Source organism: Xyrauchen texanus, chromosome 22, assembly GCF_025860055.1.
Source record: "Xyrauchen texanus isolate HMW12.3.18 chromosome 22, RBS_HiC_50CHRs, whole genome shotgun sequence".
Lineage (NCBI taxonomy): Eukaryota > Metazoa > Chordata > Actinopteri > Cypriniformes > Catostomidae > Xyrauchen > Xyrauchen texanus.
In genome coordinates, this window is record NC_068297.1 from 4439283 (window position 1) to 4451910 (window position 12628).

Genomic DNA, 12628 nt, shown 5'->3' on the forward strand with positions numbered 1-12628 from the left:
GCATCCCTCCTTCATGAGCAATAACAATGTGGAAACTGGAGCTCTGGTTCCGCCATCTTGGCTCTACGAATAGCTAGGAAGAGATATCAAGTGGCATGTTATAATGGAGCCAGAATGGCGTGTGTTTCGCGTTTGGCTCCGCTGCTGAGGCCGTAGCGATGATGTCATCGCTTCAACCGCAGCGTCATCTGCAGTGACATAAGGGCAGTTTTTCAATGAAAACAAAATAAAATAGTTGACTACGTTGCTCCAGGGCCGTTACATTGTACATTGTGGGGTTTTATGTGACAATAAATCAAAAGGCACATACATTTAGTGGGCATAGTTTTAGATGATTCATATTGCAGAGGCTTAATCAAAAGTGCTTAATATAAGTGTCAATCTGTTTCAGTTTATTCATTTTCAAGTGAAGATGTATACATATCTGTTTAAAAGTATTTAATTAGCATGAATGTTTTACACACAATATTGCCAAAGCACAAAAGTAAATAACAGCATAGGAATAAATACGTAGAAAAAAGCAAATAATGCAAAACAATTTGCAACATATCATAAATCTAAATAAAATCTAATCCAAAATGAAATAAAATGAACGTTCAGACTTTAAGAAAGGTATTTCCTATACTGTAGGTCATAGGTTATGACCCGTTGGACTACATGCTTGCTTCAGTTGATGGAACTGATCACTTTTCGATTACTTTCATTATTCAGCAGAATAGACTAATTTTATTTTTATTAATAACAATACAAATTGTACATATGACATTGTTTTAAAATAAACATGTCAGGGGTATAGGTAATGAACAAATAAATAAAATATATAATAAAAAAAAAAATGAAAGTGAATCAAACAAATTACATAATAGGAAAGGACTGTACATAGGAAATATTTGCAGTCAGAGTTCATATTGCTTCCATATTTTTTTTAACCTTTGGATATCGTTAACAAGTGTGAACTTATTTACATTTTTTAATTGTTCAAATACCGGCATTTTTTCAGTTAGTTTAACTTGATGTATCTATATAATAACGAGCCTTTTAAATAATTAAATGACATATAAATACATATATACATAAATATATAAATATTTTAGCGTTATTAATTGAAATTTTTTAAACAATTTTATTTTTTTCAATTAATGATTTAATTTAGAAGCAGAATATGTGATGTGACGTGTGCACCACAGAACCAAATCATTATAAAAAAAACAAGGGAACAAATACGTGTAAAACTTTGAAGACAAGCATGTGTACATCGTTTACTCTAGTAAAGTACAGGTTACCATTCTGTAATTGTTTACTAAGAATCTTGTTTAGGCCTACGTATTTTTCTATCTTGTTCAGAATTGCGTTTTATTTATGGACACCATAGCAACAAAATATCAAAATTGGGACATAATTGACATTACTAACAATAAGTACTTAAAAGCGCTATGATATTACAAGACATGGCACATGGTAACACGGTAATACCATGGTGTTTTGGACATGCACATGGTTGTATCATGATATTCTTGGAAGTTAATAATATTGTATCATTAAATGAATATTCTGTGTTAGATCAAAGTAATGTTCAGACAGAATTTGTGGTATAATTAACCTATTCACACTAGCGCCATTTTTAATGGGAATGACAACGAGGCATTAGGGATAGACTTAAAGTGTTTTTTTGATCGTTCCGCAGACAAAACATTGATCAAATATCTGTCCAAGATCATTCAGTATAGACAAAGAACTCCAGACAGCATGAGTTGTGGAAAATCAGATGTGATCTAGAAGCTTTATACCTCACATCCTCCTTGTCATCCCCATTAAAAATCAAAGATGGCGCTAGCGTGAATAAGATCAATAGGACCGATCTATAAACGGTAAAATACTCACTGTTTTAAAACTATTATCTACAATATGTAAACAATATGCATGTTAATATGAATTTAGTGTGATACAATTGCTTACAAATTGTTTCTTTGTAGTTATAATCAATTTTACAACTTTATCAAATAATACAGAAGTTTTAACAGAAGAATTAAAGTTTAGTGCTAAATGCCTTTAAATCTTCCAAAAATGGGCCCCATTCACTTTCATTTTAAGTGTCTTGCTGTAACCTACATTTTTGCATCTGTTTGTATTTATGACATTTTAACATTTGCAGTGATATAGCCTAATTGTATATTTTTTGTGACCCTTATTGTGTTAGAAATATAACACCAATAGTGTATCAGATGCAGGTCAATCCTTCTATTTAGTCTACAGTATATGAACATATTTGTGTGTTATTGCACACCAAAAGGACTCTCTCTCTCACTGATATAGTGCATTTGCTCTCACAGCTCTGCTTCTTCTCTCCTCTCATGCAAAGCCACTCCCACCAGGGGCCCCATAGCAGGAGCACCACCCCCCTTCAGCCAATCCCATATCAGCATGGCCCCTCCATCACTCCTCAGTTTCCAAGGTAACTGCGCTGCCATCCTGAAAGGCGCTACTTCATCAGCATCCGTCCAGCAAGGGCTGCTCGAGGCAGGCAGCCCTGCGGTAGATCGTATAGCAGGCACCTCCCTCACACACTGGAAGGAGAAATGGAGTAGTGGAGTACTGTTATGGTGAGTACCCGGCTTCTGTATTCTGCTGCTATGAGCTACTGGACTTATGGTTTCTTCAAAAAAGATGGATATGATCGTTTACCAGCAAAAGGTTTTACTCTAGTTGGATATTATTGTAGGTATGCAGCATGTTGCTTTGTCAAACTAGCCTGCAGAGGAAGAAGCTGTCGCATACACAAATAGTATCCACACAGGGGGGCAAACATATACATTGAAGCCTTTTAAAGCCCAGGGAAGGGTGGTTTTCTTTTGCAGTGGTGCTATTTCGGTCTGTAAGGATGGGAATGCGAGTGTGTCTGTGCGTATTCTCCACACACCCTTAAACGGAAGTATGGCCCACTGTTTTCCAGCATGTTTGTTTGCATTAAGCACGTTTGTTGCTGAATGGCTCATCCAGTGTATGTTCATCTTCAGCTCTTGGTGCTGCAGGGTGGGGGATGTAGGATTTGAGGGTTAATAATAATTTTCTCAGGGCATGTGTTGCTGTGGACACACCTGTGTGGTTCTATCATTGCTCGGTCATGGTTCTGTCTCCTTTAGATGCTGCTTCATCACCTTGAGCCCAAACATACTCCTGGCTCTGTTCGGCCTGGGTGATCTTGGGCGACAGATACTTGGAGAGACATAGAAGAAAGCAAATCTATTGAAATAAGGCAGCATGAGTTCTAAGGTGTGGTGTTGCACCACAAGCTCATAATCCGAATTCTCATGTATTTAATTGGTGAAATAGGAATTTGACTTGTTGGCACAGTAAAGATGGTATCAAGCAGTCATAATATAGCATTACAAACTATATACAATACAGTATATACACATATAGTGTATACAGTAATATATACAGTGGGGTCCAAAATTGAGCAATAGTGAAAATGCTTTATTTTGCATACTTAAAAAACAATCCTATACATTTTTGTTTTCATTACAAATGATATTATCAGCATAATAGTCTGAGTTAAAAGTTTGGCCTATTTGATTAGTGCCTTAGAAACTACTCTCTTAAATATATACATTTTACGTCATTATGTTTCTTTGTTTTTCAAAATTTCCAGATTGAAACTAGATTTTGATTCCCAGATTTTCAATGTGGTCTCAGATTTTTGGACCCCACTGGATGATACTATGTGTGATATATGGGTGTTTCTTCAACTTCGGGCACTTTATAGAAAGTACAGATTGATCAAAACATTCTTCAGACTCTTTAACGAGTTTATGTATTTAATTATTCATTTATTTTTGTCTACTAACAATGTCCAACATTGTATGGTATGTGAAATGCTTTACAATTCGTTTTTCAGACCATACTACAGTTTGAAACTTTTATTTTTCTCTGGTTATTTCAAGAATGAATAATTGTCCTTTTCTCTCATTTTCTTCAATTTGACTTTTTGTAAGTTGTGACTTTAGAAATAATTTTTTATTTTTTTTATTTCTTTGTTTTGCAGTTTGTGCTTGTCAGTTGTATTTTGTTGATTCATGTTTTTCATGTCTTTTATTTTGAATAGTTTATTTCCTGTTCAGGTCATGTGGTGTCATGTCATGTGAATTCATGTTCCCTCATGTGATCTTGTCATGTGGTTCCCCTGTTCATGTGTCTTGTATTCATTGGTTCATTGTTTGATTATCTTGTTACCAGTTCTGCCTGTTCATTGGTTCCCTCATCTTTGTTTTACCCCTTGTCCATGTATTTAAGCCCTCATGTTTTCCTTTGTCCTTTGTCAGGTATTGTGTTTGGTAACTGTAACACGGTTAAGGATCGGCAAGGAGCAGGCGAGAACCGGCTTTTCAATATAAATAATAGTTTAATGATAAACTTAAAAGAAGACACAAACACACACATGACGGACATGTCGGTAAACGATCTCTCTCTCCCGCACGATCCTCTGCAGTCAACCTTTAACCCTCACGGAGGCATAATTAGCCTAATACGGGACCGGGTGTGTAGGATCACGACCGGCCCGCCCTCCGCCCTGCCACAGTAACGTTGTCATGTTCAAGTCATGTCAAATTCATGTTTATGTTTCACGTTTATAGTTAGGGTTTTTTGGATCTCACTTTTGTTAAATAAATTGCATTTGGGTTCTTCACACCATCGTCATTGTCTTAGTCATTGCCAGTTCCAGCAGCAACATCATTACAGCGCTGTACCATTAGCGCAGGGGTACGGGTTAGGGAACGCACTGCATGTACGTTAAGGAGTAGTTTTAAAGGCAAGCCCCCCAAATGGGGTTGACAATCGAAGGCACACATGCCACCTTTGCCACATGAAGGCGTTGGCATGCTGGCAATAGCAAGAGTGTGGAAAAATTATTCGTGCGACCCACTGAGCGAAAACTTTCACTGATTGTTTATATTATCATAATTTTAAACATGTAATAAATCATATTTTTGGAATTCATTTTCAGTTTAATATTGAATGTCTGGGTATAGGACAAGGCTGAAACTTCAACATAATACATAAAAGGCATTTGAAAAGTACCAAAAATAAATGATGATGGCCTGGTAAAGTTTTTTTCTGGTAAAAAAGTCATTTAAAAAAAAAATTCAAAATTAAAATGTGTTCCTGGGACACTGGGTAATCCCTGGAGCAATATAACATAGTTACATTACAAAGTAAAATATACAGGGTGTGTACTAGAACAAGTGAGCAGCAGATAGAAGCAATTAATGCAATAAATGCCCTAAATAACAGATGCATTTAAGTGTGTTATCCATTGTAGCATTCAGGACTTTACAAGTTTCTAATGCTGTATGATAGCTGTGTATTTCATCTCTGTGGCCCTACACACTGTTGCATGCCATGTCTCAGGGTTTGGGAGCCAATCATCTGTGATCTGCCCCTCCCTCTCCCATGAGATCCCTGTTTTATTATGGTGATGAGGGTTTGTGTTTAAGACACTTGTCTGTGTGTGTGTGTGTGTTTGAGTGTGAAAAGCAGTGCGTTAGATGGGGAGCAAACCCTTTCTCTTCGCTAACATTGACCCCTGTTATACAGACACGGAACAGTCTGTGTAGATGTCTGCTTTTATTGTATCGCTTGCTTAAAATAGAAAACTGCTCTTTGGAAGATTGCTACAATGCAGTACATTTCCATGCCCTTATCATATACAATATGTCTTATATATTGGATACAATATTAAACACACCATTTTTAAAGATGGAAATTATATAAGTTAGTTTGCTTTTCACTAAGTATCACAATTAAGTGAACATAGGGTGAATGTATATAATGTTTCTGCTTGGGTTTGAGTGGAGGTTGAGATAATCCTCCAGGAAGTGACATAATTTATGGTGGAAAAACAAATTAATATTGAGACGTTGACATCCTGTTCAATGACATAATGTTCTTTTTTTTCTTTCCAGATCATTTAACTACGGAAGACCTGTACCGCAATGTAAAAAAAAAAAATAATTGTAAAAAACAAACAAAAAATGCTATTATTTCGAGATTAAAGTCGAAATGTTTCGAGATTAAAGTCGAAGTTTTTCGAGATTAAAGTCGAAATGTTTCGAGATTAAAGTCGAAGTTTTTCGAGATTAAAGTCGAAATGTTTCGAGAATGAAGTCGAAGCTTTTCGAGATTAAAGTCGAAATGTTTCGAGAATAAAGTCGAAGATTTTCGAGATTAAAGTCGAAATGTTTCGAGAATAAAGTCGAAGATTTTCGAGATTAAAGTCGAAATGTTTCGAGAATAAAGTCGTAACATATATTCTGAACATTCTATTTCCGAAGTATGCTCCAAAAGCTTTCGATTCTTTGATTATGATTGCTTGAACCGTATAAGAAACTCCGGTTAAAAGCAAATTCATCAGTAGCATTTCTTCGAAGAAAGATTTGCATCTGCTCCATAGCAACGTTTTCAGTCCCACGATCGGCACGGATTCTTCTAGGACAACCATCTCTATTCTTTACTGTCTCAATGAAATATGTTGCAATGACTTTCGGGTCATTATTGGTGAAATACACTTTCAACCACATCACATTACGTGAGAATCCATCAACACATCCATTAATGCAGAGGCCGTACGGTTTAAGCTTGTCATACGAGTCAACGTGCCACATAAAGTAAAAAGCTACTATTATGTTTAGATCCATGTCAGAAGCAGTTTGACTTCACTAAGAATATATGTTATGACTTTATTCTCGAAACATTTCGACTTTAATCTCGAAAAGCTTCGACTTTAATCTCGAAACATTTCGACTTTAATCTCGAAATAATAGCATTTTTTTTGTTTTTTACAATTTTTATTTTTTTACATTGCGGTACAGGTCTTCCGTATTTAACTGATTCAAGAATACATAAAAAATGAAACATTTACACTATGATGAACATGTTTTTAATTTCTGAGTGTGAAGTCATGTAACTGAGAAAGTGAAATAAATTAATTAATAAAAGTCTCATTATTAGCTGAAATTTAATGAGCAATTTTGGCATATGTAGTTGGAAATAATATTTTATTATTATTAGTTTTAAAAAATGGAAACATGCTTCAGACACTATAACAAGTTTATTATTATTTTTGTCTTCTAAATATGTCCAACAGTGTTTACGTCCGTGTAACACTTTACAATTCAATTTGAATTTTAAATTTGAAACTTTATTTGTACATTTTTTTTCCTGGTTACTTCAATTAATAATTGTTCTTTTCTCTCATTTTCTTAAATTTTACTTTTTCTAAATTGTCTTACGAAGCCCGGTTGCTAGGGTGGGTAGAGTCACATGAAATAACATCCTCGTGGTCGCTATAATGTGTGGTTCTCGCTCTCGGTGGGGCATGTGGTGATTTGTGCATGGATGCCGCGGAGAGTAGTGTGTAGCCTCCACACACGCTATGTCTCCGCGGTAAGGCGCTCAACAAGCCACGTGTTAAGATGCGCGGATTGACGGTCTCAGATGCGGAGGCAACTGAGATTCGTCCTCCGCCACCCGGACTGAGGCAAGTCACTACACCACCGTGAGGATTTAGAGCACATTGGGAATTGGAGCGATTGGGAATTGGAGCACATTGGGAATTGGACATTCCAAATTGGGAAGAAAAAGGGAGGAAAAAAATAAAATGATATTTCTCCATTTTTATGAAAAGTAACATTTTATTCATGCCAAATGGAGTAACCCCGAGAAACGTCTTGCTATCCGTGACTCAAAAATTCATGATATTTGTCACATTAAATTATTAATGATAAAATGTTTCCCCAAAATGTATGAAACCAACATGGACATAATGATACATTTCTAGAAGAACTTGACACATGTGCTTTAAGCTAATGACCCCAATGACCTCATCAAGCAATGTCTAAATTTAGCTTTTTATTTCCACCACATTAAGCTTCCCAACACTGTAAAACTGTGCAATAAGTAATTTAAATGTGGATCCCAAACTAAATGTATACCTGACGTGAAACACATTGTATTTGGTTTTTGGTTGCTGTTGTAATCAAAGCTATAGACCTATTGTTGCCTTTCCTTCTCTAGCTATGATGGTGGTATCATTCACGTCTCAGTTAATGTTCCATTTGGACCATGCCGTGCAGTCTGCTTGTCTCTGTATCATGTCCAGTTGTTTCCGTTATTATTCAGACATTATTTGAGCAGCTGACATTTAACATCAAGGGTGTGGCAACAGCCGGCTGGGCATTGTATTCTTATTCAAAGCATTATTAAATATGTTTAAAATATCTTAATCACAGTAGCTTGATTCTTGCACAAAAATAGAATGACCCTCTAATGCTTTTCCCATTATGAATTAATTTTCAAGTAAATTAGTATGTAAGTTTTCATTGTACAGATGCTTTCATTACACATGTGCACATGGCAGCAATAGTAATGAACTTGGTGAATTAAAGATACTGACTTTTAACCTCATTACTGATTATTGAGGTTAAAGGTTAACAACATATTGATCAGGCACAGGTCAAAAATGGCCTGTAGAAACAGACAGCAAATGGGAACTTAAAAGAACATTCAAGCAGTAAAAGGGTTTGATGGTTTGATGGTCATTTACAGTCATTTGTGTTGCTTTCATACAATTGTAAGAAATAGTCTGCCTGCAAAATACACATAAAAACTCTCTTTGAAACTTTGGAAGTGGATAGAATGGCTTTTATTATACTTCTCTGACATAGTGGGTGGTGTGGCTTTAAGGGATAATCACCATGGTCACCATTTACTCACCCTCACGTTGTTCCAAACACATATGACTTTTTGTCCTTCTGAGGAACACAATAGGAGACGTGAGGCAGAATGTTACCTTCAGTCACCATAAAATGTTATCGCATCTATTGTCGAAATAATGAAAGTGAATGGTGATGGTGACCGAGTCATTCTGCCTAACATGAGGGTTAGGGTTCATTTTTGGGTGAACAATCCCTTGAATTATTACTGTTACTTTAAATAAAAGTGTTTGTTAAATCCAAAATTACATGTAAAACATGAGACAGGTTTGAATTCAAGGCAAAAACACCAGACATACTAATTATATTCTAAAGCAAGAATCAAAATACTGTATGGAATTATATATACATACATATATATGGGGAAGCCCTCCTACTCATAGACCTTATAATATAAAATGTGACTTAAAAAACAATAAAAAACTATGAATAATAGAACAAAAATTCTTCAGTCCTTTCTCCAAAATGGCGGATGCTGCAGTTTGTGAGGTCATCACTTTAGTGCTATGAATTAATGAAGTTCATCTGATATCTCACACAGATGCTGCAGGTCTCTGATTTAAATTGACGTCATAGAACTCATTGTTGCATTGACCAATGCAGAGCTATGACTATTTTTGTTTCTGTTCAGATGTTCTGCTTCTGTGTTCCTGCCTGGATTTGAAAAGTGGCCCCAAAACGTATTTCGACTCTTAAGGCATGTTAAAAACTCTGATTGCCATTGCATGAGACCACAAAAAATCTAATTAAGTGTCATTTATTTGAAAGAAAGATAACACATACTCAAAAAAAAATAAAAATAAAATACAAACAAAATGGTTGCCCATGCTTACTCCAAGTAGAGGGAACCTAACTGAATCAAGTAAACCCAACAAAATGTAACTTTAAAAGCAAGTCAGTCCACTTGGTGGCCATCTTTGGAATGCTTTCAGGCAGACTGGGCAGCTATTTTTCCATGTAAACAAGTGGAATAAAAGTGCAGCTCCTATTTATTTGAATGTGGAAAGACCGAAAACTCCAAAACGGTTGGTCAAGATTATGATCAAAGAATATATTTCAAATCAACAGTAAAGTCTGACAACACTGGTTGTGCTTCTTTAACTCAGATCACGCTAAAACAAACGCTTTTTTCCCCGGCTTGTCTGGCTAATGCATGTTCTCGGGTTGATTGACAGGCGATGTCTGTATCTAAAAGGTGATTGGGTCTTTTACCTGTAAGGCGGGAGTTCCTTTTCTACATCCGTTGGCTGGTTCAATTTCTCCCATTCTTGTAATAGAATTGGCCCGTGTCTTCTAAATAGTCTCTGGCATTACTGAGTGCAACTTAGTCACTATGGTATGGCTAGCACAGTAATTGCTCAATGGATAAAGTATGTAGAATGCTCAAAATTCATCGGTCCTCAACCTAGACTCAAGCTACCCTATTCACCATAATGGCAAACCAAAATTACAACATAACACAAATTCTTCTAAATCTCAGCATTACAAAACATGAAACACTAAAAAGTCTCCCCCTTTATATTTATCTTGAACAAAGAAAGATAAAATAACACTTAATTGAATATTTCGAGTTATATTAACCTATTGAATAAAACTGGATAGTGAAAGTTAATGTTTTTTTGTTTGTTTTTCAAGTAAAACATTCCACTAAAAGAAGTTGGTTAGGTTTTACAGGGTTCGTGTCAAAATATTTGAACCACTGTACGTGTATTGCCATTTAAGTGTGGATAAAATTCTTAACTTTAATTTTTTGGCAAATGTTTACATTTATGCAGTTGCTCGAGACTCAATGACATCGTATACTATGACTTCAAATAAGACTGATGAACTACAGAAAATAAAATGCTGTTGATTGCATCCTAAGGTGGAGCACAGTACTGAGTATGTATATAGCTACTAAGAGGTCCGGGCGTTCCCGGAGGAGGCTGGTGATTTTATCGTATTTAACGGAATTGCTTACTGTTCCTTTAAGCTGTCGGATGATTTGTTCACCTGCTCGGATGAAGAGAATCGCTCTAGTTTCACTACCTGACCAATTTGTTGAAAATGTTCTTCCGATTCACCGGTTTTACGACTCTTAAGTAATGGCCTCATCTATGTCAGCGCGTCCCAACCTCGTAACGTACTGAAACCGGCAATCTTATGGTTGTTTTCACACACACCATCAATATGGCAATGTATATGTAATGATACAACTCATTGAAAGGTGCTCTCAGTAACTTTTTGTTTGTCATCTTGGACTTACAGTGACACCTAGTGGTGTGGATGCAGCATCATTCAAAATCAATAGTTTTTAACTGAGTTTTAAAAGACTCAGTTGTGCCACAGGATCTAATGTGGAGAGGCAGACTATTCCAAAGGTGAGGGTCTGCAACAGAGAAGGCCCGATCCCTTTTAGATTTCAAACGGGACTTGGGGACACTCAAAAGCAGACTCTGTGAAGACCTTATTAGTCCAGTGGTTTGATATTGATGGAGAAGGTCAGAAATGTTATCAGGTGGAAGCCCATGCAGACCCTTAAAAACAGTTAAGATTACCTTAAATTTAACTCTTTATTTAATTGGAAGCCAGTGCAAAGAGGTCATCACAGGAGAAATAATAAAGTCCTTCCTAGTGTCTGTTAGGAGTCCAGCCGCTGCATTTTGCATTAACTGTAAATGTGATAATAAAGCGTTTGTAAGCCCCAAATTACAATAATCCAATCTCGATGAAATAAAAGCATGAATAACTTTCTTCAGGGGCCAGTTGCACCAGCTATACGTAAGTTACATCTTAGCCTAGTTGTGGCGAAAATGGACACTAAGTTACAATTTACGCGCTGCTAAATATTTGAGCATTGCATCATTAAACTTCGGTAGGACGTAACCCTAGGTATAAACTAAATACTTAAGGAAGACTCCGACCAAGGGTAACGGTTGGAATAAAAATGCAGACTGATTTAATGACATCAATGAGCTCATGTTTTGCATGACAGGCTTCAATCCTTTCGACAAACAGTATGATGTTGACATTTACACTCGTTTACATTTACGAGAGAGAAAAAAAAACGTGCTTTTCAGCATAAAACCGTTCTAACTGTGCAGTTTTCAGGATGTGTCGCCCGGTGTCAAGTTTCAACACATTCAAAATATATATAGGATATTCAAATTAATAAATGTCTGTTTTTCTAACCGGTTTTATTAGTATTTATTCATCATGCCTTAATTATTTTAGATACAGTTCTTATATATTTACACAGGGCAAATATACTATGTATTAAATATGGTAGAAAATACGTATCAAATTTTAATGGGGATATCATTTGTTACAGCTGACAGTTACACAAGCAGACAAGGTTTGAACATCAACCGTAGCGAGATAAAACTGAAATTCACGGCTTTTTAACACTTCTGTGTACAAATTTGAAGGCTGTTTATTGGATCAATACTGGTAAACGTCATATTACGCGACTACGCATTACTTTACAGAGAGTTTATGATCTACTAGTCATGCCTTAAGAACAGGTGGTGCAACCAAATTAAGCATTGACTTAGTTACAAACTAACTAGTAGTTACTAAGACCTTAGTGTGAACTTTACTTCCCAACTTACTTGAGACCTTACGCACAACTGGTGCAACCCTACCCAGATTCTTGAATGACAGAAATGTTTTCACTTTTGTTCGAAAAAGACATCTTTTACCAGTGAAAAATTATATTCTATAAAATTCTATCCAAGAGAGAAAGTGTTCAATAACTAGACGGTTACTGAGATAAAGCGAGTAGTATTTGACTGGTCATGTGATTCTAAAATGGCAGCCCCCATGAGGGTGCCCCTGGCCCATGTAGAATAAAACAGCTTTTATAAGGTTACTGATATGAC

At 36.1% G+C, this 12628-nt stretch overlaps 1 protein-coding gene across 1 annotated transcript in view; it reads left to right on the forward strand.

Moving 5' to 3' along the window:
* The first annotated feature begins 2495 nt into the window (after positions 1–2495).
* The window catches only part of LOC127662148 (A-kinase anchor protein 6-like), a 179254-nt gene continuing 169121 nt past the window's right edge, over positions 2496–12628 (forward strand). Inside the window, 1 exon segment of the mRNA XM_052153190.1 lies at positions 2496–2600. The gene's annotated coding sequence lies outside the window, so the exon portion shown is untranslated.